The sequence below is a fragment of the Camponotus vicinus genome, unplaced genomic scaffold (genome assembly GCF_025532165.1).
Source record: "Camponotus vicinus isolate PSW18456_S1 unplaced genomic scaffold, iyCamVici1.0 SCAF_1, whole genome shotgun sequence".
NCBI lineage: Eukaryota > Metazoa > Arthropoda > Insecta > Hymenoptera > Formicidae > Camponotus > Camponotus vicinus.
In genome coordinates, this window is record NW_028141945.1 from 6,042,922 (window position 1) to 6,070,716 (window position 27,795).

At 34.0% G+C, this 27,795-nt stretch overlaps 1 long non-coding RNA gene across 2 annotated transcripts; it reads right to left on the minus strand.

Annotated features, from left to right (window-relative positions):
* Positions 1-404: 404 nt before the first annotated feature.
* On the minus strand, positions 405-27,760 carry LOC145970341 (uncharacterized). 2 transcript variants are annotated; one of them, XR_014438403.1, is made up of 7 exons: positions 27,500-27,760; positions 27,267-27,365; positions 2,056-2,170; positions 1,875-1,971; positions 1,576-1,761; positions 923-1,060; positions 405-846 (listed from the first exon to the last, which is right to left on the minus strand). It is a non-coding gene; the product is annotated as an uncharacterized LOC145970341 (long non-coding RNA). The 2 variants fall into 2 exon arrangements; XR_014438402.1 differs by having other exon boundaries at positions 1,576-1,971.
* Positions 27,761-27,795: the final 35 nt, after the last annotated feature.

The following is a 27,795-nucleotide window of genomic DNA, read 5'->3' on the forward strand; positions in this document are numbered from 1 at the left end:
TGAATATATAAATTCTGAATTATGAATATATAAATTCTTCTTAATAACCCGACTTCAAATAACAGACATAATTGCATAATATTGCAGGTAAAATATGATTGAATTATTATCTGGAACGTACAGCCATTATAAACGTATATGCGAATAAAAACACGTATTATGTTATACAAATTTTAATTAAAATTACTGAAAGAATTTAATAGCAATTTAATAGTATTAAATTGGCAATAACACGCGAGTTAGAAAATGCATGTGTTTATCAATTCTGGAATACTCATAATGATATTCACAGTGGCATATGACAGTCAACTATCTATATCAATATTGTAAGATCAAAATGCAGTTTGCAGAAGGAAACAATGAGTTGGGAAGCAAAAGCAATGGAAGGTGAGGTTGGTTTTTAAATCTATTTGTTTCATGAAGTATCTTCAATAATTTCTCGTGTATGTATAAGTTTCATATCTAATGTGTATAAACTTGGTTAAACAACAATCATGAATTCAGGCAAGTATATATTGGCGCTATGTGTATCACGAGCAATCGAAATAGAATACTGTAGATTATCGCATAAACTATCAAGTGACTGAAGTCACAATCGGAAACTTTGCGGTCTCGAATAGAGGTGTCGGATTAATAGTCCGAGAAACACTACGTTGCGATTGAATTCGATTGAATTGATTGCACTCACTCTAAACTGTCGCAAGAAGTAAATTGCATGTCGCACGATTGTCCTCTTCAGCCTCCTCCAAGTTTCTTCGAATTCCGCACCGTTCCCGTTGCGGTCCTCGCATATCCGTACAGTTAAGTCTCTCGATTGCCGTGGAGAACGGAATGTTCCGTCTTTCCCTTTGAGAAGACGACATTTAATCATTTCACTGGCACTAGGTAGATTGGTAAATCAATAAAGTCGCAAAGTCAATACATTGTTAGCAGTGTTTGATAGCCGTGCGAATACGACACGAAGAGAGCGTTCTGGAGCAAAATTTTGAAGCGTCATCCTGTGTTTGCGAACACTGAGTTTTCTTGAAAGTAGAGGAAGCGCATAAAATGCAGCAAAAATCTATAAGTAAAATATGTACGCGAAAGGAAAAACGCAGATTATTTATATCTTTGAAAACTCCATTAAATTTTGTTTGAAGGTGCACGAGAAAAATGATAAATAAGATAAATATTATATAGTAAAATATAATAAAATTATTAAAATTAATATTAAAATATTAAAATTAAATAATAATAATATTAAAAAATAAAATTAATATTAAAATATAATAATCAAATTTGAAAAATAATAAAAATAGTAAAATTAATATTAAGTAAAAAGAAAGAGAGATGAAAATATTTGATAATTTGTTAGCTGTTTAATATTTTATTATTTTCTTAATATTATTTTCAGATATCACGCTGTCATGATAAAGTAAAAGAATTTTTTCTCACAATCTTAGAGATATCTTTGCATGTTTTGCGAGACGTTTTACCATAATTCCCAATGTAAATTGCACGTTAATAGTCAGTGCCGCTGTTAGACGTTGATAAGACAATATAAGATTTCCATTCTCATCTCTTGCCGTCTCTCACCTTGTTTTGTCGCTCGTTTATACCCCGGCATCTATCTTTTCTAAGCCCGGTCGACATTTCCCATCAGTGCTACTTCCGGAGGAAGCCGGTGGAAGTACCTCGTCGGCGACGAAAACGACATGCACGTCACGGTGCAGTTAATCGACCACATCCTGCGATTGTCGGCAAGACAATTTTCGCTTCCACCTACGAACACAGAGCGGCACGACGAAGCCGCAATGTCGTCTCGTTTGTAATAGCGGTACGTTGCATGTAATGAGACTCGTCTCGACGTCAGTCGATAAATGACGAAAGCTAACCCATCATTTTTAAGCGAATGGCAGCGTCTCTGCATTTCAACCTTCCTTGTAAAACCAATCGTTTGTTTCAAATGACGTTTCAATCTCATTCGCAAATCTATATCAATACTCAAGCATCGAAACAATCAATGTTACGTTGCGGTTAAGAAGAGATAAAGAAAGAGATATTACATATACGAACGGGTATGACATTTCCTTTCTTGGATTCCCAAGTTAGAAAATCATATCAACTGTCCCAGTTTCGAAATATCCATATCCCTGTGTTTTTAAAAGATTTGGTCAGACTTGAGCTAAAACTTCAAGGAGAAAATAAATTTATATAGACGTATGTGTATAGAAATGTTTTCTATTCAAGTTATAATGCTCGTTTCTTTGAAATGTAATATATACGGTACATATTATATATCACACATTATATAGTAGCTATGTGAAAGAATGCGATCAATATAATATGCTTATATAGAAAAGGCGAGCAAACAAAATTTCCGCCGTTCAAGGAGGCCACTTGGAATAGTTTCTCTGATGCGCAAACATAAAATTTTGAAGTATTATAACTTGGATAGTGTATAAGTATTTCCGGAACTAAGTGTATAAGTATTTCCATCTTATTCTTTTTTTTATTTTAAAAGTTATGATGCTCCAAACTTTGATCACATTTCTTAAAGGAATTAATCGTATAAAAAAATGAAGAGCGAAAAATTGTCACTCATTTAAATATTCATATAATATAAATTTCTTATTTCTTTATTTGTTAAGTATATTAACTATTATCAATACAGATATATCTTATTAGTATTAGTAGCAGAAATAAAATCCTTTAAATATCATTTACTTTTTCCTTAGAAAGATCTTGAAATCGAAAATCTTGATCAACATTAAATCAACATTTTAAAAAATCAAAATTTTCCAATTTTCTAATATATTATTTAACAATATTATATTATTTTCGATTTTATTAGTTATCGACTTAGTTATATTACAGTAATGAACAAGAAAACAATTGATTGAACTAATAATATCTCTGTTTCGTATTGTATTAATTTCATACCATATTGTATTGATTAATATTGAATTGAGCATTCTGTTGTCACATAAACTGCGGTTCGTAAACTGAACTTCGAGCTTGCAACTGCGTTGATAACCATTGTAAGATCTATAAGCGATTCAATATCGATCGGTATGAACCATGAGGTTCCATTAGATTTGAGTATGAACCACTGGACTTTGCTGACGCACTTAATTAGGCGTTGATTAACGGATGTCCGTGGTGCCAAGGGGTAGCAGAGCCGGCAGGTGTATAGATGCAATTGGTGGGTCCAGCAACGGGAGAGATCGCAGAGATTGCTTGATCGGATTAGTATGTTCGCTAAACCGACTAGTCGCTATCGATCGACAAACGATTAATTTCCGTTTAGACGATGGTCTCAGGTGTACGAGTACTCGTTATAGATACCAAATATTCACCGTCTGTCGTTGTCCGTTTGACAGTGGACACTAAGTATCATTTATTCGACAACGCTAGCTCCCATTCGTATAACGTATATACACCTTTGCGGTTGATTTATTCCGATAATAATTTCCACATAGAATTGGCTTGAATCGATAAACAAAATTACAAAATTATATTGATAAGTTTAAGACTCAAGAATAAATTTTTTTACGACATAGAAAAGAACGACTTTAGTATTTTTGATGAAATATTAATCGAGAATATTTAACATAATAACGAAACAATGCGAAAACAAAAGAATAGCAGCTACCTGCCGCTACTGATTTCAAAGGATTAAAACGCAATCTTTCACGAAAATATTGTTCGAACGTGCCCATACGGAATTTCATAAAAATTCCGTCCTCTCCTCTTCTTTTCGGCAAAAGCTACATGTATATATGTATGGCCCGAAAATAATATCTTACTTGTACTCGACTGATCAAAAGCCGGATCTCGGTAGTGTAATCTAGAAAAAGCGTACAACTAAAGGGAACTAAAGAGAAATATGCAGCGAGAAAGAAGGATAAGTATCAAAGGGAATGATAAAATTGCTGAGACGCAGATCGGAAGTAGATCCCATGCGGATTCCAGAATTCTTTTTGAAAGGATATAAAGATCTCTGTTTGAACGGAAAGCGAATGGAATATGTATTTATACATATCGGAAATATTTAGTTCCGATATGCGCTTTATAATACTCGGTATTTAAACGCTTTTCAACCGACCGTGCATATATATAACAGTTTTTATATTAGTCAACAATGAAACGAGCTAGAGAAAAAACTGTAAGGATACATATTCATATACGAGGTAAAAGCTATTGTTTTTAAAACTCAAAGAGTTCTGATTTGTCCTAAAATATAGTGTTTTCTAAAACTTGGCAACGACGCAAACAAAACTGTCAGCTGTCGAAGAGTTGATTGCGAACGATAAGAGATTAAAAATAAAAACTGATCAAAAATTGCGAGCCTTTTTTTTTACTATGAGCGCTGCGACTGGGCTCGCAGATTGATAAACCGCTTTGATTGAAACGCGTATTTCAATCATGCGTGCGTATTACTGGAGAATCTTGTATATCTTGATATTCTGAAACGGCAGAAAAGATTTACATATAATCTCTGATAAAATGTACTCCTTTTATATCATTTATCATATGTATTACCCGATGCTAATCGTAACAGGTTAATGTTGTAGTTAAGTTTAAGCGAACTTGTTCTTCTATCGCATTATCGTAATAATCGGGCGCTTAAGTAGTTTCCATTGTTAGAGGCAACTAGTGTGGTGCTCGATCGGGACTATAGGATATTTGCATTTACGAAGCATCTCACTTAGGTACAAGTTTGCATCTCTAGTTTGTACTTGACCTGAATCGCTTACAGGCAAATAGCTCTGATTTCACGGGAGCGCAAATCGATGTATATATTATGCATAAACGATATATACATTATAGATTGTACTCTGTACATGGCATTCATCGTCTTTCAATATATTTCTATTACATCTCTGTTTTATCTCTTTCGATCGTTTGATTTTTATAATGATGTACTTGCCCTAGATTTTTACTTTATTCACAACATTACAACAGTCAAACAATTAACTTGTTCAATATGAAATTTAATTTTTATTTTTATTACGTTAATTTGATGACACAAGAATACTTCATAAAAATGTATCAGATGTTATTTTCTTTGTCATAAATTTATATACATAAAACATGGACATAATAGAATTATCGAACACGTAAATGAGATACAATGCAATATATAAATTAATAATCATTTCTCACAACATTAATTTTTACAGTGACAAGTTTTATAAAAATTTATTACATTAAATATATATTTATTTGATTTATAAATATATATAAATGAAGACACTAGAATATCTAGTAAATAAGATGTTTGCTGTGCATACAATATATCGCGCGTGTGGACCGCACGCGCATAAGAAAATTTCGACACAATCTCCTGACGCAAAATGAAGAAAAGCAAGCGCCGCCGCGCAATCTCCGTTCAGAATTTATGATTACCCTTCCCGACCGTGAGATGCTTTACGTGACCAGGATTTTCAATGGTCAGTACCTAATGGCTGTGAAACCTGCGTCCCTCGCGTCTCGTCCTTACGATTCATCGTTCGGCGCCGCACGCGGTCATAAGAGGAGAAAACGATCTTTCCACGCCCCCTTCCTTCCTTTCCCTTTCCGTGGCCGCTTTTTGCCGCGGTAAATTTGCCGAGGTTTTCCAATTTCGATATCTTCGCACTTGCATCGACGCCTTTGCCGCACGTATTCGCTCCATCCTCCCTTAACCGCGAGATCCTCGCCGAAAATATAACACGGACAAGGGTTGCGCCAATATCGTAGAATGGCGGAGGAGGTGATGGAGAGAAAGGGAGACACGAAGGGTTAAAACGAGAGAAGATAGGGAAGGGGGAGGAAACAGGACCAGGAGGGCGCGCGCGAGAAAAAAAATTCGATACACCGTGCATCGGGCTCCGCCGACTTTACCGCAACCGTGGATGGCGGGCCCGGGGACGAGCGGCTTTAAACCGCTTTAGAAGAGTTATTGCGATTCCTCCGTTACGATTTCACGCTACATTCGCCGCCACTTCCGCCGACTTACCCCTTTCTCTCGCTTTCTTTTCGCGATCGCGTTTCGTTGTCCACCTTTCGGGGTCTCATAAAATATTACAGCCTTTTAAAAAATGTACATACCTCGTGCACCTTTGCCGTTATCCGTTAATGATTTAGATTATAAGTGTGAGATAATAAATAATGTTCAGGCATTTTTTACGTATAAAATATACTTCACATCTCTCTCTCTTTTTCTGAGTATATGTCTTTCTAAGTATATAATCTTTTTGCAAGATTCTTTTGTATCAATATTTGACAATTAAACACGATGATTTCATTATAAATATTGAATTAAAGTTGCAATTTTCAGAATAACTTTGTTTTATCGTCGTTACAACGTTATGGAGTTTGAATAGTTTTCCGTGAATGTATAATCGTATTATTTTTAAGACGTTCTTATCACACAGATACGCGCGCATACTTCTTCCATTGTTCAACTCTGTTCTGAGCGGCAAAATTTCACTCGCAATCTATGAGTGTCTAATTGCCGCGAATTCCGCCAAACAATTCCGAATTCCGTTCAATTTACGATCTCTTAATTGCCGCGAGATTTACATGGTAATAGCGAATGGGGAAACGATGGATAACAATGGCGCTACGAACGAAACGAGGGTATAATGTTTAAGAGTTGGCGAAAAGCGACGCGTAATAACGGATTCGGCGAAAAACACCCGTTGGATGTACAATGGGAATACCGAGGCGGGGTGGAAGCAGGTCGTTGATTACAGCCCTAGCGTAGGGTGCTTAATAATTCGAATAATGCCAACGCCGATAAATGAACCGGATGGAAATACGAGATGACAGTGTGTGGGCGCGCGAGTCGGCGCGTCCTACGCGGCTACGCGCTGCACGGAACGGGGTAGATAGCCGGAAACTATTTCATGGCTAATGGCAGAGTTATGCACTTACGAATCATAAATTCCGTAATGGGCCGCATTTGCGGCCGGTTGCCTACCTACGTAACTCGCTACCTGGCCGCGTTCTCCGATCTGATCAACTCCGTCCTTTCCGATATCCGACATGATTAATGCGGTCGCGCGCGGCAATCTGCATACGCGCGTTACTGATGCGCATGAGCATTTAATCCTTCGGAGAGTGCTGTGAGACAATTTCGTCGTCGCGCCGAATGGAAACGACCAAGTTGGAAAATGAAAGCGTCGATTCATTCGGAAACAAAGCGAGAAAATTGCACGGATAAACCAATGTAACTTGCGTCATATGCGTGAATGAACACATCAAAGTCTCTCGCCTAATCGAATAGTCAGAAATTATTTTAAATCGCGAGAGGTTTTTTCAAATATAGAAGAAAATGATGACATTTACAAACAATTTAATGGATTAATTTAACCATTTAATCGATTAATTAAATTTAATCGATAATTAACTTAACATATTTTAATAAAAGAGATAAATATTTTTAATTGATGATTCCTGATAAAATATAACATTGAAAATATATACTATGTAAAAATATTAAAAATTTTTTTAAATACAATGGAAATTGCTGTTAATGTTGGGTCTGTTCTTTTTAGCTGCACTGCTGCACTAGTGGAAAGAGACAAACATACTTTCTTTCACTCTAACTAATTGCACTAGTGCAGCAGTGCAGCTAAAAAGAACAGGCCCATTATGTCTTTATGTTTTACTTCGAGAGATTATCAGAATTCAAGAAGAGGAAACTTCGCTTTCTATATTTTGACTAATGTATAAAACGAAAAATTGTTAACAGAAATAATCAATATATGTTTACGATATAAAAAAGCTTATAGGTAGATAAAAATGCAATTTTATCAGTTTTACTAGCCAGCTTTTCTACCAGATTACAGTTAAATCGAACAATTCTCGAAAATTTGTATCGTATCGCGTACACAGGAAGAATTGGATAGAGCCATCAAATCAATTTTATAGATTTACACAACAGTAAATCACATGTACTACATCGTATCTTTCTACTACGAAGAATGATTTATCTTTTCCTGTTTATATTGTTGCTGTGATTGCTAAAGTGTATATTTGATGTGTTTTATAAAATGATTTGTATAATTCTTTATTTCCTTTATTGTATCTAATATTTTTAACTAATTAAAAAAATTTCAAAAAGTATTTTAATAATAAAGGAACAATATAAATACATGTTATCTCAGCATAATAATTATTATTTAAACTAATTATTTTTTATCACTCTTTTTTCCGATATATATTAAATTCGTTCAATTATGTTACAATAAAGATTTTAATTAAGCAAATCATTAATGATATTAATTTTAGGCTTATTGCATGTTTTTTATAATTTTGTAATATATCAAATATGCAATATTATCAAAAGTATTAATCAAAATAAAAATATTCAATAAAAATCCTCATTTATTTTTTTCTGTTAATCCTTTTTTATTATTCTTTTTAAAAATATTATATTTTTATATATTTCTAGTATATTTTTAAATAAATATTATTTTTTTTATATTTAAATAGTAAATTATAATTATATGTCGAGAGAGAGAAAAAGAGACAATAAATTATATATTTAATATCTCAATAAAAAAATTGTTAAGCTTTTTGATATATGTCATATTTATGTATATTCACAAACATTAAATTAATAAATGCGCATATATATTTTTAGGTTGTTATATAATTATAAATATATTTTTTTTTAAACACACATATAATAAAACAGAGATAAATTTTAATATATTTTTGCAAGATCAATTATTGTGATCAATCAATTTTAAACGCAAAGCGTTAAAATTATCGTTCTACATATATAAAAGCCCGTGTACCTATATAAAAGCAGAAATTGATTCTTTGACGTTCAACAAAGGCCATTGACTATTTCAATGTTATAATAGAATACAATGTTATAATAGAATAGTGTTATAGGTTGAAAATATTTACAAAATTTATTGTGCAATTTGTAATAATGTTATACAAGCTGTTGACTAAAAATTTGTTATATAACGTCATTTATTATTTTTATGTTTAACTTATTGTGCCGTACAGAGAGAGAGAGAGAGAGAGAGAGGGAGAGAGAGAGATTTTGATTAGAAAGAAATATCACGAAGGCACAAATGTGAAGGTAAGATGAGAAAAATCTGCCTCGTAATATGTTGGTTCTACTATAATATAGCTTGACATTTTCTATGCGTTGCCGCGCGTTGGAAACAAGCATGCATTATCATTACAATTCCTCTTTTATTTATATGCTTATATACAATATATACATACATACATACGTACGTACAGTAAAAATATATAAATTTACCGTTATGCATTGGGTGCGACAACAATATTATTCACGGCATTCACACCGTTTCTTTGCAACTTTATTACGAATATTCATGTGCGAACACGTTTTGTATTATGTCACATTTTTCATATGTAGTAAACGATGTCAAGATAAAAATATACCTTCTGTTCTAACATTCAGATTCTTTTCAATTAAAAAAATAAAATTATATATAAAAATGATAACAGATATAATATCAAAATAGAGAAGAAAATAATTATAATTATAATTATGATAGGTTTTTTAATGATATTTTAGAGAATTCTGCGCAAGTTGCAGTTTTAAACTTATAAGTTTGCAAGCTTAAATTAAATTATATCATCGCACATCTTGTAGCTTAAGAAATTAGAAATCATTAGATTAATTTAAACTCTCAGCAATTATAACTATAGTAAATCAACTTACATTTATTAAGAAAAATTATGAAATCCAAAAAAGCTATACAATAAATAATAGTTAAGGTGTGTTAGTATTATTGCAATACTTTTAAAAGTTTTTGAAATATTTGTTCTGTGACATATTTTACCTCACCATCTGAAAATACTAAATCTTATTTAAAAAAAAAAATATATATATATATATATCATATTTTCTGCATAATTCTAATGCTTGAGAAGTAAACATCAAAGTAAAAAAAATTCCATTTCATAAGTACATAATCTTGTATCTTTCCTTTACGTCTTTAGAATACGATAGGTATCTCAAATAGACTAGAACTTTATCATAATAACGATAAATCTGCTTCATATCACTGATCCGTGACACGGAAAGCCCCGATTAAGAAGTAATAGATGCGAAACTATTTCCTAAGTTTCTCCGCAATCCATCTCATTACGTCCAATGACGGCGGGTATCCAATATCAGTCTCTGTGTTCATCCAAGTTTAATCGTAGCGATTACATTCGGCTTTGAATCCCCGTGCGGATATTACAGTGAATTACGAAGCAGCTGAACAGATGTACGCTTACGAAAACGTTCTATAAATATATGCAATGTCATCTTGGTAAGAATTATATACATATTTCTGGCATATGATGGTTATTTCTACTAACACGACAAAATATGCAAAATTATAAAAATTCTCAAGCATCAGATTTAGCGAATAATAATATCATAGCGTGCTGTTTAAAGCAATATATATACTAAATATAGCTAATAATAGTTGAAAAATTTATAAAAAGAAAGATTTGATTTTATTATTAATAATATATAAAGAAAAAGATTTGATATATTTTTACAACATATCAAATCTTTCTTTTTCTTGAAATACATTATATCAAATTTTTAAGGTTTATGCAAATATATTTCTTCTTGCGAGATAAAAGACGATGATAGTTTTTTTCAAAAAATGAAGCTAATAAGCAAGAAATTCTTGTGAGAAATAAATTAATGCGTATCTCATCCGAGAAGAACATCAACGGCACTTGGAGATATGTTATCGTCTCGTAACGATATGGCCAAATGGTGCTCGATCGTAATAATCTTTGCGCGATGTGCAATAACTAGATTTTACGATCCTCTTGTATTGCAACGTTCGCGTTAACTATCTCGCCAAAGTGTTAGATGGGTATGGTGGGTATGCAAAGATGGTAGCGTCAGACGCTAAGGCAAGAGAGGAAATTGCTTGTTCCACGACGGCAATCTCTGCTCTAATTTATTGACCGTCAAGTATATCCTCTATCTTATATACAAGAGAAAAAGATGCGACGCGTTAAGTTACTCAATAGCGATGAACGAGAAGCGCGAAAACAGATTGCAAAACGTAAAAGAAAAAAATATTTAATTAAAAAACTGGAAAAAACGTCGACTTTTTACAATCAAATTTGAGTAATGGCAGTAGTAGACAGGTAATTCCTAAGGGAAATAAAACTGTCATAGTTAGACATTGTGGTCTGGTACATTTTTTTCTTTTTTTTCGACGAAAATTTAATATTCGATGAATCAGCCCGCGGCCGCTATACATTCCAACGTAAAATTGCCAATATCCAAAATAATTTTCTGTAAATAAATTCTACACTGCAGAAATACGCTATATAAAGGGTGATGCAAATTTTGTGCAATTCAGATACGCAAAAAATCATTTTGTACGATGTTTTTGACACAATGGCGAGAAGTGCTATGTTCATTGCATAAATGAGAAATTATAGTTTTCCAATAATGGACTAATAGTCCAAAGATAGTCAAAAGATTAATCTATTTTTTCGTTTTATTTTATAATGTAATGAGAAAATTATCTTTTCCAATATAATCAGTGCAGATTTGCAAATTTAGTAATCAATTTAAGAAATAATAATAGCAATAAAAATAATTCAAGAGAGCCAGAAGCAGACAGTTAAAATTAGAAAACGAATCTTGAGGTCATGCAATATTAAACTAGTTTTACAAACGAATGTAATTATCGCAAAATTTTATCTATAAACGCACCGATTAATAAAAAAAAATCTTTCTTGCAGATAGATATATATGAATGCGATATTTTTCTTAATTATTGAGCCGAATGGAAAAAAAATTTCCTATTCCCTATTCCCTATTCCCTATTCCGCTGTTAACTCTCGCGTTATTCCGTTGCTCGCATACGTCACATCAAAACGTCGATATCGAAATATGGGTTGTACCAGAGCAATCAGGATCAAACGATGCTTTTGGGAAACGATGGACGAGCAAACGCTGGACCGAGCTGTATTTTGGCGACTCGCTGCCATTCGTCGACTTTTCATTTTTGCGTCGAGTGTTACTGGTACATCCGAATGTTGCCATTGAATAGGAAGAAAACAGCGTTCGTGATGCACGAATTTGGAATCTGAAATATCACTTGATTTTTCATCTTTAGTTAACAGCCTATCATCTTCATTGTTCCATTTTCCATTAAACCAATCAGGATCAGCGATATTCGAGTTAAAATTGTATTTAAGTTTTAAACATATTCACAAACGCTTTTGAAACAATCGCCAAACAGATAGTTGGAAAATTTGCATATTGAATGTGATTGAATTATAATTATTAAAGATGATTAATAGTGATTTTAGTCTTTCAATACGTATAATAAAATTTAGATATAATTTTTACGGCACGTTGACCTTGAATATTTCGCATCGTACACATATCGAATCGATCGAGACAGCAAAATTGCGATTTTATAGTCCATCAAAACTCGATCTCGCACGTCGCAGCCGTAGATTTCGAAATTCGGATTCGGTTGGCGATGGCACCAAAATCCATGCCTTGGCACATGTATGCAAACCCATTTGCCCGAAACGCAAAGTTATTGGTTTCATGCCTCTTCGATGCGCTTATCCACTTTTTCTCTTTGCTTTTTTCGTGTCTTCGTCCATTTTCTTACTTCCTCTCACCCTGTGAGATTTTTTCTCTTTTTTATTATTTTTTCCCATATTTTTACCCATCTTTCTTCTCCGTCTCTTCATCCACGTTATTCGCTGACATCGCGAATCCATTTTTGTTGCTTCACTTTTATCATCGAATCCTTCGCGCAGCCAGTTTGTCGGGCGTCAAATTCAACCCCGTCGTCGTACGCGGAAGGAAGCTCGCTTCGCTCTCGGGGAACAGCGTCGAAAAACGATTATAGCGAGATTAACAATAACGATATAACGGCGCGTCGTCGATCGATACGCGCCCGCGGAAATGGTTTTCGTCGGTTGACCTGGATTCTCCCGGTATGTGATGTTTGATGTCCGCATTGAAAATTACACAATAATAAATAAGGCCTGTTCCTTCATTTTAAAGACAGCTAATCTATGATGTTATTCTTTGCAACCGTGTCTTGCTTGTAAGCGAAAAAATATTGTATTTCGATTGATCAATTATCTTTATATTATTATAATTATCAATAAAAAAAATATATTTCATTAATGTTAAGAAACAGTATTTTAATAATTATATGCGAAATAATAAGTTTTCAATTAAATATTTATCTTTCTCTAATATAAATGTAATAACATATAACACATATAAAATTAAAAAATAATTACGCTTGCGTTCAATTGCACATTCATTTCAATTTATTTTCTCTCCTTTTTCACTTAAGAAAATCTTCCATTTAAAAATATATAATTTTTTTTTTATATTTCAGGTAAAAACTTAAATATAAAATAAAAAAGTATTATTTCTTAATAAAATAATAATAACATAAATATTTTAATTTTCAAATTTTATATAAGATAAAAGAAATTTAATATAAACATGACACTTTAAATTCGGTTTTACGTTAGAACATTATGTCCATGTAAAATTATACATAAATTAATCTAACAATCCATAATAAACGAACAGCTATTTAGCTAGTTTTAGCGAGTGACATAAGCGGATCAGCGAAAAGCTGCTGGCTTTCCATAAACGGCCTCTCGCTCTTGCTCTTTGTTGTCTCCTAAATTCTTAAAGGTACTCTCAAATCGTTCCGTAAGGTCGATCGATCGTAGCAGTCGGGTGCGAGGATTTCGTGGCCAGACAGAAATGCAACACCCCTTTTCGTATTCCCACGGAAGAAGCCATTGACCGTTCCTTCAGCCGTAAATCGTTTCTCGACCTCGATTCCCCTGTAATTACTGGTTCCTCCAGGCTCCATTATATTAAACCCCGGTGTGTCACGGTGTGTCGAGCACTGTCGAGATTCCTGGTTAGTGTTTAGTACGTTGCCGGCGAATCCTGATGTAAATTGTATTACTGGCTTGCCTGCCATCGCGCAAATGCAATACTAATGACTTTGGTGCAGATAATTAGCCGGAAGGGCGTAATATCGTAAGAAAATGAGAGCCCCGCGTAAATCTCTGTTTTCTGACTCTGTTCCTTCCAGTCGTTTACCACCGCTTCTCTGTAATGTAATCTTGGCTTTCTCGTTCCTAGAAAGGTATGTACCTTTATTTGCTCCAAGTAATTTTTATTGCAACGCATTATTTTTCATGCTCTTGCAATCTTGCAGCTTTAACGATATGTACGTATATGCTGTACAAAAGGAACACAACAATTTATTTTTTATTTTCTATTGCTTACAGAAGGAGCTTTAGAAAGTCCGATGTACGGAACCGATTCGAGTGTTCCTGATTTAATGCCGTCGGCTAATCCCAAATCGGCGACTCTCCAGCTCTGAGATCTCACGCCAGACGACGATAAAGCAAGCTACTTAATCCGCCGAGGTACCCAAGATTTATGGTTCACGGATTGGTGAAATCAGCCGGATACACCGAGAATATCCTTAAACTTAATCGGGTTGCACGAAAGCAACGTAAGATTTGAAATATATGTTTACTTTTTGCAGGGAGAAAGATAGATAAATAGATTGTCCAATCGACTGAAATCGATGCACTGAAATCGTACTGAATCGATTATCTCGTATTTTCAAGTAATAAATATAATTACGCGATTCTTCTTGTAATTTTATCGATTACAAACAATGACAACGAAGGTAATACGCCATTGAATTTTGCGCACTATTAACTTCGTTATTTATAATATAATTATTTATATTACAACTTTAAAAATAGATGTGGTATAAAATTTAACAGCAATTTAACAGCAGTTTCTTGATATCTTTACAATTAATTTTTTTTTTATTTGATTAAAGGAAGTTACGAAAATCAAATGAGATGGAATATAAAACAAGATAAATTTTTTTTTATCTTCAAATACGTATAGAATGTTGCAAATAAAATTCTTATCCTTTTAATAACAGTAAAATTTATTCCATGCGATCAATGTAAACGCGAAGAAAATGTACTTTTGAATCCTACTATCAGACTGTATCGACAATAAACGCATTTTTGAAAAAAGGACGTTACATCAATCCGAGAATATCACTGACGTTTAAATCGGACCACGTTTATCCGGGGCAAACGATATTACTTAACGCCTTAATGTACAAGCGATTTCTCCGATCGATAACGTGTTGGACGCAAAATTCTCTGAGGAAATCCCGGAGGCGACACACGTCTAACCAGCCGAAGTGACCCAGCCGCGCCGTCCACTTTTCTTCTACATTTTTACCAGCTGACGACCGTTTCTCAGCTATCCCTTCGGGAGATACAGCGCGCGGCTTCGGTTCCCGTTAAGTGTGTAACCCGCATTTCAAGGGGACGGTGCCGAGAGTGATAGATGGTGCAAAAGAACGGAAGAAAGGATATATAGAGGATAGGAAGGAAGGAAGGAATAAAGTCGGGCGAAAAGGACGCGAAGGGTGTAGCAGATGGATGACAAGACGGGAAACAAAAAGACGCGGAATGTTCGCGGCATCTCGTGCGCGAAGGCCTACCGTTCATTATTTATATCGCTTACGGGGAAACCCGAGGGGTCCAGGCAAATCGTCGAGTCAAACTGTGCCTAGAGCGGTCTGAAATACGGTCGAGATTCGGAAAAGCGGCAAACGGTTTCATTTTTCTGTCGCTTGTTTTCAACATCAGTGTCAACGTCGTGTGTGTGTATCTATGTATGTGTGTGTGTGTGTGCGCTCCGCTTCTCTACTTCGCCCTTTGATAAAAGAGAAAAAAGAAGGTACTCTTCTCTTCGCCCTTTGTTCGACTAGATTTTTACAAAAGGAGGGAAAGATGTCTCGTACTCTTGAAGCCTCGTGGTACTCTGTTCGAACATGTACTATCATTTTCGAGTATCTTTGTTGCGACAAGGAACAGCGACGACATACTGAAATAACGATTTTCAACAAGGATATATTTTCATCTAAAGTGCTTGTCGAAGATTATTCGACTATTCGATATCGATAGCAAGAATTTATCTAATTTTTTTTACATGTCCATTTTACTCGATTTGACGCATTTATCCATTTCAATTTCCAACTATCATGCTGCTGATGATTGTTAACATTATTTTTAATCTATATTAAAATTGATAAATAATTTTTTTAAAAATGAAAGTTTAATATCTGATGCAATAAAAAGTGTTGTCATCAATCAATATTTTTTTGTCACTAAAATGTTATTAAAGATATTCTCAATTGAAGATGATAATAGAAAATTATTCTACGGCGATCAAAGCTTAACGATCGATAATTTGCATGCGACACGCGTATATCAAGTTCATTAGTCTTCCGCGAAATATACAAAACCGTTTTATTTGTCTAGAAATGTCAGAATCATGACACCTCGCGCGTTCGCTCGTTAATCTCTTCTCACCTCTCCTTTCCGTTCATCTATCAAACAATCCGTTTTTCCTTTGCGTCATCGCGAGTCCGTCGCGACGATTGTCGTGGACCGAGAGTTAGCTGTCATTATCCTGCTTTTCCCGAAACTAACGGATACAATTCTACCGTTGTCAGTCCAATTTCATTCTACTGAAAAGCTCTCACGCTTGGCTGGCGTTAAGTCCGGCGCCGTATAACGTACGAAAAGGTTTTGCAATTAATCCCCGAATCTCGTTGTCGGTGGTTTCGCACAGATATACAGGCGCGCGCCCACATAAAGCGGTTTCGTCTGCTCGGGAATATCTTACGCCAGCGACAAACGGCAGAAGAGAGAGCGAGAGAGAGAAAGAGAGAGAGAGTGCGAGAGAGATAGAGAGAATCCCTGGTAATTCCAGCAGGAACGTTAGCTCCTGGATGAGGCGGGGTCGTCTCGTGTTACGTCTTCGCTTCTCCAGCACGGGGCACAGGGAGAAACGCGGATGGCTCGTGGAAAAGTGGAAAGGAATTCTGTCAGGCGCGAGGAGAGGAATTCTCATGTGACTTGTAGGTCGCGACGCCGGCTCCTTACGGGGCTATAAGGTGCGCCGTGTACACGCGCGATTCCCTTAGAGATTTTACACGCTCTTTTCTCGAGACAGTCCACACGAACGGACAGACGGACGCGTGGGTACATCGTATACGTATAAGGCGTTCCACACGCACTTGCTCGTCTCGCCCATTTATATTCGCTTTCTTTCGTTGCTGCTCTCGTGAGCACAGGAGAATTCACGTTTAGAACGTTCCGCTGTTTTTTTATAACTACCACTCTATCTCGAGACGAAACCTTGCGTTGAGATTTTTTATTATGAGGCTACGGAAATCTTGAAATTTTGATAAAATGTGAATCGTTAAACAACATAATGGTACTAATCGATAATAAAATGTTACAGCATATCTTTTAATAGATATAATCACATTTGTTTTGCACGAGAAGAATTTTTCAGATTTTTCTCTCTTATAATTTATGGCTGTCTTTTCATACTATTTAATATTAATTACAAGAAAAAATTGGTCGCACGTGATAATAAAATAGCATCAAAGAAATATTTTTCTTACGCGGAGTTTTCCAACATCCAATATGCTACCATCTTGCCATATCGATTTTAATCTTTTTAACTTAGAAGTCTTCAAGAGAGCGAGAACGTCTCATTTCTATCTAGCACAAAGGCAACCAATTATGTCCGGAACGTCTCCTAGAAGAAGATTCGCCAGGCAGGCAATTATTGGTGTGTCTACCGAAAGAAGAGCCCTCCTTCTCCTGCCAAGTACTTTCGTGCACTTCATTGGCCAATGTTCGCTTCGATTCGCAAGACAATAAGCTGTCTTTCAAGAAATGCATGCAGATAATAATATCATTGTAATGATAAATGAATTGCAGTCGGTCGGCAATAAAATAATATTTTTCTAAATTATCTTCTCGTAATATTTATATACGAAAGTACTTTTTCTTCATATCTCATGACAATATAAAATTTTAAATTAGAAAATGTCATAAAATAGGAAAAGATGGATAACTATAGTAATGTTAATAAACACAAATTATATATGTATTTAACGTTATTCATAAATTGTAAATTATAAATAACATTTCTCGAGGTTTTAATATAACAACATATGCAATGTTCAATATCACTGAGCTACTACTCGAACTTCGTCACGCTAATCCGTACGATCTGCGGGTTAATCTCGTTTAGAAACTCACCTCGACATTTTATACGATCCTTCCAGCTAGCAAAGTATAACGAGATTACGATATCCAATTACTTCAGCAGCAGCGGTAGCAGGAGCTACAAAATTTCACGTCGTTCATCGCGGCTGTAAAAGGGGTGGACGGTATACGTGAAATTGAAAAATTGCAAAGGCAACAATATGTTCCGAACAATGCAGAACAAAAAAACTATTCGACAAAGTATGACATGGTATCGATCACGTTAAAATTGTTTAAATACAACTTTGTGTTGTGTTAAACAATTTCTTGTTTATACTGTGCATGCACGTGCAATAATTTGATGGTTAAGGTAAACAAAAAATTAAAAACGCAATGCTACATAATCTTTATTTGCCAGACAAATCAAATTTTTCTCTTATAATTTAGAAACTTTCAATTATTATTAAATTTATGGATAAATTAAAAACTTTAATAATAAATAAAAGTTTTTTGTTTTTAATAAATTATATTATTCATTATATATTATTAGTATAATTTTTTGTGTGCAAAAAACACGCTGAGACTCTTCTTGTCTTTATTTATGTTATTGTATATAAAATTTTGTATTTCCTAGAAGAAATAATATCTAAGTATAAAGATATAGCTTTATTTTATTATAATATTTATTTGTTAATACATATTGGGATAGGAATTTGCAACAAAAAAGTTTTGCATATAAATTATTTATCAAATTACATATAGAAGGACATTTACTAAATATTATATACTTTATTTAAATATAAAATTATTTAAATGTGAGTAATAATTTGCAATTTGTATACTTTAATAATTTGATATTTATATTATTTGCAAAGCAGAAATTTTCTGCAATATCTGACATCTCTCATTAAATTTATATCCCTTAAATTATATTTCTTTTTTCTTTTATTATTTCTTTTTTAAGACGTAGATAAAATATAATACCTGTGTAATATAATAAATATAATAAAATAAAAATTAAAAACTGTGAAATTTATTTGTGTTGTGAAATTTTATCCGTTTTTGTTTTTGCCGCGGCTGTATTATTTTATAGCAGCTATTAATCGGTGATACCATAATAAGCGGTACATCGAGGATTGTTTGACCTATTATGGAAACCTGTATTTATGTCAGCAAGTTAGCAAGAAACAAGAAGCAAATTTATACTGTCTCCCTTCGTGGATTCTAGGCGAACAAGATTTCAAAAAAGGAACGAACAGACAGACATGAGAAAGAAGATACCGACATGTTATTTGCGCCAACAATTTTCTCTATACGGTCAATACACACGCGCGTGATACCGCAAGCGATAAAACGAAGGAAAAATGAGGACGGACGGTGGTAATATGCGTGAAGCTGGACTAAAATGGGGGCTTGATGAGAGAACTTCGCTTAGAAGTCGCGAGTACGGTCAACGAGGCGTACGGGTGACCCGAAGTAAATTTAAGTTTAAAGCTGCGAAAGTTACGGCACTTGATGAGGACATAAAGGTAAGGTGAAGAGAGGTCGAAGAAAAGGATGCAGGAGAGGACTAAAGGTCAAGTTAGGCAGAAGTTAGGGGTGGATTTCATGCGAGTTCGACGATGGCAGACCACATTTTTCTAAGTTAATTATCGGAACGAGGGCGACATAAGGGTCGAGGAAGTTTGCCCCATCAACCGGCGACTCCCAAAACTTTCGAATCAGTCCTCCGGTTTATACGGAGGATCTCATCTTTGTGGTACGATCGCGTGTATTTCCCATCGCTTCTTTTCTCCATTAAATGCTTTCCTTTGAAACGGAGAAACGAGAGAAGTTTTCCCTTTGTCAAATTATACCCGAGCACCTCTTTTCTTAACACGACTACGACACTTTAGTTCTTTCTCTCTTTCCCTGTCTTTTCACACCATACAAAAACTTTACGTAAACGCGATACAAATAGATTAAATATAAAAAAATAAAATATATATATACAAGTTTTTATCTTATGTTATATTAAAGGATATCATGAATGATTTTTTTCTTTTAAATATAAAGTTGCACTAATATTATCGCCTTTGCAGAAGTAAGTTGCATAAAAAAAACAAATAAATATATCATTTTTCATATTCTTCCTACACCATGTTAATATTGTTCTTCTTATAATTCTTTTTCGCAAAATGACAAAATCCGCAGTTTAATACATGAATTTTAATAAATGTAATTTTATATTTTCCCAACAGATATGCAATACCGCGACTGGATCGTACATGCTGACAAAATTTGAAGATACGACCTGATCTCATCTCGATCCAATTCAGCGCAGAAAAGTCTCGACTATGATCCGTAGCTTTATAAACTTTTTACAAGGATCCCCCCCTCTCTCTTTCTCTTTCTCTCTCTCCCTCCCTCCCTCCCACCCCCCTCTCTCTATCTCCTCCCCTCTCTCTCCTCCCCTCTCACCCCCTCTTCCCCATCCCCCCTCTCTCTTCCTCTTTCTCTCTCCCCCCCCTCTCTCTCTCTTTCTCTTTTCTCTCCCTTTCTCTCTCTCCTACCATACATTCGATATATGTTTTATTATCGAAACATATAACATAGTGTGCGATTCATCTCGAAGTTGTACTTTGAATCTCTTGGCAGAAAACATATCCGATAGACGTGACATCCTACAGATAAACTCGACGAGTGGGATTTTCACGAAGCAGATTTCGAGATTGCTTTGTATATTCGATAGCATGCGTCGTCTTGATAGGTTCATGTCTCTACTGCCGTGATGCTTTTCGAATGTATCCAAAGAAAAAGACGGATGTAACGTGGATGCAGCTATAACGGGCTCTCTCGCTTTGCTTGCTATTCGAAATTTTGTAGGTACATACATGTAAATATCTAGACCAACGAACGAGACTCCTTTGGATCTTGTTATTCCCTCGTCCCTTTAAATACGCTTACAATGTTGCTCACCGAATTCCACCGAGATACGAACGATGCGCCGGCATATTCAATTATCTCGACCGTCGCTGTCTACTTTGCACAATTATTTACATAATTTAAGCGATCTCGAGTTGTAATTTTCATCAGCCAGGCCATTGTCTATTTTACTATCGCGGAACGTTATTGCGATCAATCCTTGCATACCGAACAATGATAGTTCATCGGCGCTGTTATATTTGGCAATAAATTTGATAATAAATTTCGCCAGCATTTATCGGAGCAACGTAGCCATTCACAAGCTCTTCTTTAGCTGCAGTTACCGTGGTGAATTATAATGAATATAAGCATAAATAAATAAAACAACGCAATCTTTTCGATTTTACATTCTGTATTTGTAGCCTTTTTCTATTTTTCCTCATGAAACTATAGACAACGAAGAAAGATCCATAAAAGTAAGAAGACGACACGCTATGCGTCATTAAAATTCAAATATAATTTTTATTAAAATGATGAGTTTTACCTATCTGACGATCAGATTTGCAAGATTACGCGAAGAGAAAACCAATGAGCTTCATCGAACATGGAATTGCTCAGGGAATTCGTCGCTCGAATATTACGAACATTGACGACTCCCGTATTTTTCTCATTTTCCGCACATCGCAAGAACATGCATCGACATCGAAGATCTATGCAGCGCAATCGACATGCATATAAAATATGCTTCTTTATGAATATATTCGGTACTTCAGGCCTCGCATACTTCTTAAACTTCAGGAATGAAAATTTAATTTACAGAATTTAATTTAATTTAAAATTTTAATTTAATTTGCTAATTTGTTATAATATATATTTAATGTAGGAAATTATATTAAATAAATTAATATTCGTCAATAAATTTTTGCCAAGCAAACATTGAATAAAGAAAATAATTTATAGATGAATAAAAATGCAAGGGATTGTAGCATCGCGCGTGTTATGGATCGATTGCGCGCAATATTAAAAGTTTGAATAAGTGGATAAATAATTAAGAATTTTATTTTATATTTTATAGAAATAAATCTCTTAAGATTATTATAAGAATAAGCTTTTCTCTACAACGAGAATAAAATGCTCAAAAAAAATTGTTGAAAGAAAAGTCCAGAGATGGGAGTTTAAGGTCGCCACCATCGAATTTTGACAGACTACCCGGTCGTATATTTCCACGCACTTTTGAAGCCAAGCGTGAAGTCCAATTTCGCTTGCTGGTCCCATGGGAATACACATCACTGATGTACTCGGTTACCGCAGTCGCATACCTTGAAAATCACTGTTGACTGATGCCCCTGGCGTAAGAAAAAAAATCTTCGAACGAAGAAAATCAACTCAATTCCTCGTTTCTGCCTCTTGACAGATTTTCTACGGAGTTTCGCCTTCGAATGCGACGAGTAAATCCTATCGAATTTCGTGAAATGCGAAAAATGACGGGCTTTCTATCAGACAAAGGGGTCGATCTATCGATTATTGTTACACAGCTGACGGTCGTGTCGGCCGATCTTCTGTCAAGATAATCTTCTCTGTGTTGAACTCTCGGATACTTCGTAAAGCATGTGATAGTGCTGATCGTATACGTCTTCGTTTTCTTGTGTTTGATATAGCTATCTTCTTCCTTGGATCGGAAGCACGATAACTGTCGTATGTTCCTATCGTGTTGTGTTTCACAGAAGGTGTATTTCTATCTGTCATCTCCACACGAGATGGATTAAATAAAAGTATTGCTTTTATGTTCTACAAATATGTATTTAAATATTATGTATTTACATATTAAAAATATTATTTAATATATATATCTATGATATTAATATATGCGACTGTAATTTTGACGTGAAAGACATGACGTTAATTACATCTAAATTACGAGAATACTACGAAATCCTTAACACGAACTGTCTAAATCATTCGCTGGAAATGTCAGGAATAGTATGTTAGATGTCTGTACTAAGTAGAACGCTTTGTCTGATATATAACAAGAGTTTACACAGAGAATACAGACATAACTTGCGTTCCTAGGAAAGGCAGCTTTCAAGCTTAAGTCGCATATCAAGGTCTATTACATATTAATCAGAATATTGACGAGTTTAGCGACAATAGCGCAAATACACATATAAATTTGTCATATTAAACACAATCATTGTTTCAGATTAAAACCAGCAGAAATATTGCGTTAAAAAATAGATGAAATTTTACATTAAAATCATATAACTATGTGTGTGTGATATATAATATAAAAATAATAAATTGAATAAAAAATTTTATGGGGCCATAAAACGTTCCAGAAAAGTGCTCTAAAAAAGTGTTCTAGAAAATATTTCATTTCACATGGAATAAATTCATTGTTAAAAAAAATGCATAGTAAGCGAGGTAAAATTCATTACTCGAACAAAATGAAACACTTTGCGCAGACAGCTTTCGATTACTCCCGACAATCTGGTTTGATTGAAAGCAATATGATTCGTAATTACAGGGCGTAAAATTTCGTTCCCAGGCAACTAAGAATATGATAGAATCTCTTTTTTTTTTGCAGACCAAAAGAAACACGAGTTAAGTTTAATGCCGATCACGGACATTTCTCGGATTATCAGATATCGGAAACTCTTTAGGATTAGACTCGATCAAGAAGGCTGTTACCAAGTCGTCGGAGTGACTTAACTCGCAGACAAGGAGAAGTCGCCTGATGCGTTTTCGATCGTCTATCGACGCGCACGTGACGGCAATTCCATAATAATACGTCAAGCCGAGCTAATACCGAGGATATAGAACGACTTTTCGATTTTATGGTCGAGCTCCGTCGCGAAAACGATTACTTTTCCGGCCTAGATCTTCTGTCGTAACCGCTGAAGTCCCCCGTTTGTGTAGGCAAGCAGAAATGAATGGAAGCATCTTTTGAATTTCTACGAAAGCGGTCGTGCAAACTGTAAGTCATATTCCTATCTTTAATCTTCATTAATAGTCAATAATAATTTTCAAGCATCATTTTTGACGAATAATAAAAATCTTGCTATGTTCTTTAACAGCGAAATATTCTAATAAACATCGTCTTCGGAACTTTAAGCGGATTATCTGAGAGGAAAAAGAACGAGGCGAAGAGAGTTTCGCCGGTAAAATGCATCGTTCCGTTCTCGCGCAGGATAAGTACGAGAGTACAATGGTCGCTGGCAGGACCCTGATTCATGGCGACGAACTTTTTCAGCAAACAACACATCCGGGATGTAATAAACAATGGGGCCGAGGCACGTGGACTGAACAGCGCGCGCGCACACGGCTTGGGAATATTTTAGCGCTACATTGCCGCCCCGTAACTTTGCTTCGCGTATTATAGTGAAGCCAATGGTATGCGCTCCGTTCATACTCTGTATCGCCTGTTTACATCGCGATGCTGTAGCGGGAATTCTGGAGAAATGAAGCTGAAAATGTCGTGTAAACGGTGATTTATTACCGACAAATCGCTAGATGAGCGAATGTTTATATATCGTGGCGCCCTGCGTCGCATTAACAATAAATCACAGCTGTAAAATAACGGGAATAACATAATCACATTGACGTTGCAACATGATTCGCTCAATTTATCAAAAATCCGCATTTTCTAGTGATAACGCTACGTCATATCAAACGATCGAGCCGAAAAATATATGCGAAATTAAATGTGAATAAAATTATATCCCCGAGTAAAACGAGCGGATTATAAATTTACCAGCGTGCGTTCTGATAATGATTACCGAGAAAATTCTATTTCAATGTGAATGTGCTGCTGTTTATATCATAAACTAAATGTTGAATATTTTGAAAAAATAAATAATACAGTGAAAGTTTTGCGATCATTTACATTTACATAATAAATATTCAAATATATGCACACATACAAATCGCATCAATATTACTGAAGCTTTAGATAATCGAATTCATAAAAACCCATTGAAAAAGTGAAAAAAAAATTTAATTTCAATAACAGATTAAAGTTAACTTTCAATTTTTCCAAATTTCATTAACTTATAATGTTCATTATTCTATATAAGAATAATTCTTTACTATAAGAATATTTTATATATTTTAGTTATCTTGCATTAGTTTGTCTCGTTTTTTTATTATTCGACATATGTAATTAATTATATATGTAATTAATTATTTATGTGCGCAATAATTCTACAAGTGAGAGAAAACAAACAATTACTTGCTGATTAAAATAAGTAAAAGAAAGGATAGATTATATTATATAATGAGATAATATATATACATAATTAAATGCAATTACTAGCTGAATATACAGTAATTTATTATTATATCCTTATATCTCTTAAAGAAAAAAACAGAGAAAGAGAAACATGTATTAGCGACAAAGTTATTTTTTCAGTATTTATACTATTTAGAATAGAATAGAAAAAGATGAATAGAAGACTTTAAAATAGAAAGAGATTTTTTTTCTTAACGGAAATTTTCGGAATAATTATTTTACCTTCGCAGAATGAATGATAATTTTATTAGATAAGTTAAAGGACATGTCTGATCTTGATAACTTTGTGTAAAATCATACAGTACTTATTTTGAAATTGTAAGAGAAAACGTTCTTCACACATATGTTTAATATATACGTATAGAAATATTATCTATGTAATATATTTCAAAATTGTTTCACGTAATGCAAACTTTTGGTCGAAATATCAATGAATTGAATTAAGAAAACCGATTCTTAGTTAAGAGCTCGGCAGACCGCATTAACCACTTGCTTTTAGGAAGTTATAGAGTCGAGTTCATAAATCGCGACCTGACGTTTCACACGTTAGAATAGATATGTCACGTCTTCGATAATAAAACGTAAATCTAACGGAATAGAAATCAATATTTACTCAAAGAGGGTTTGAAAATCGTATGGCGCTGTGCTCAGACGTAGCTGGACCCACAAGCGAAACGTTCATTTTAAGCTAGTTCCGATTCGCACGGCTACCATCGGTACACACTAGTGCTTTCAACAGAAATTTGATTTTGTCCAAGCCTGCAGACCGCAATCTCATATAATCTCATTTAATGCTACGGCAAGGTGTTAGGTTCATTACTGACGTTTCGTGAAATTTACAACTGCAGTAAATTGAGAGAAAGAACTAGAAATTCAAAATAACTGAAATTGATTGTAGTACGACTACAAAAACATCTGTCTATCTAAAGGAGCAAAATATCTGAAGTAAAAATTCACTATTTTGTAACGTACATTTAACAATTTAATCCTTATTCTTATCATGCGAATCCTATAAAATTATAAACGATACAGACAATCAAAAAATTTTTCTTTCTTATAACAATATTTATGTATATATTTTTAACATTTTATTACATTTTATAATATTTTATTTCTATGGTCTCTCTAGATATTATCTCTACAAATAGCAATTCAGTTTAACACAAAGTCGGTTTTAATTAAAACTATTTATCATAAATGTCGTTTAACATTTAAATATTAATTTCCGTAAAATGCTGACATAAATTAACTTTTGTCATCTTGCGTGTGCAAAAATTATTATTAGTCAGTTGTCTTTTTCGACGAACAAGTAATTGAAATTAGTGATACCGAGATAATAGAAAATGAGAGATATAGCAAGAAAGAAAAAAATAACAAAAGTCCTGCGTTCTTCTGGTATTTTGCGGTAAAAGCTTATATACGAATACGGAACAAGAAGTGGCCAATAGATTTTTATTTGCATTCTAGACGGCGTATATGTGTGCATGTGTATTTTTATGTATGTGTATTTTTATGTATGTGAAAAGAGAAGATGTGCTTTTCTTGTGATAGAATTGTTTCTGCAGATGGACCTTCCCCTGTAAATTGCTCGCGGCGTTCCCGTATATCTTTTTAAAGCAATTGTATTAAAAAAGATAAAATATATAAATATGTCACCAGGAATATAAATAAATAAATTTATGAATATTATTCTATTTTATAGAGGAAAGCGCATTTCTCTCTATATTATTTACACACATTAAACTTATCTTACATTGACATATTTTCCCATCCTTATAATTATTTTTTAATGTATGATAATTCATGAGAAAAGAAAATGTTTTCTTTATTAAATATAAAAAAAATTGCATTGACAATAAAAATTGCATTGGCATATTGAAAAAAATATTTTTTATTAATAATCATAAAATTAAAATCGATAAATATTTAATATATAGCTTATGTGAAGGGTTTTTTAAAAACTTACATGCATTTTGAGGCGTAGAAATTGAATATTCCCAAAAGATTGTCATTGTGGTCTTACTTGTTGTATCGTGTTTGAACAGCGATTGTAGATTGTATTTTTCTATAAATTCAAAAATAGGAAATAATTGGTATGTATAATAATATATAGCAAGATATATTTATATATATTTATATATATAAAAGCATATGTAGAGAGAGAGAAACAATAAATATAGCGAGATAATAATGTAATACCTGCGAATAATACAGTTGTCAGATATTTTTCCGACTCTCGCGATAAAATACTTTTATTTATAGAACGATAACCTCATTTAAAATCGTAATTCGTGATTTTTATGCTCATCATACCGGATTATGATATAATTTTAATTATAGTGAGATATTAATTAGCGATCAATTTCATTTTTTAAACACTCACAATGACGATTAAATACACAAAACACACAAATATCCCGAGGCGATCGCGCGCGACGCATAATTTACTTGTGACGTTAGAACTAGTCCAATTCCGAAGTTCCGACGTGACGTCA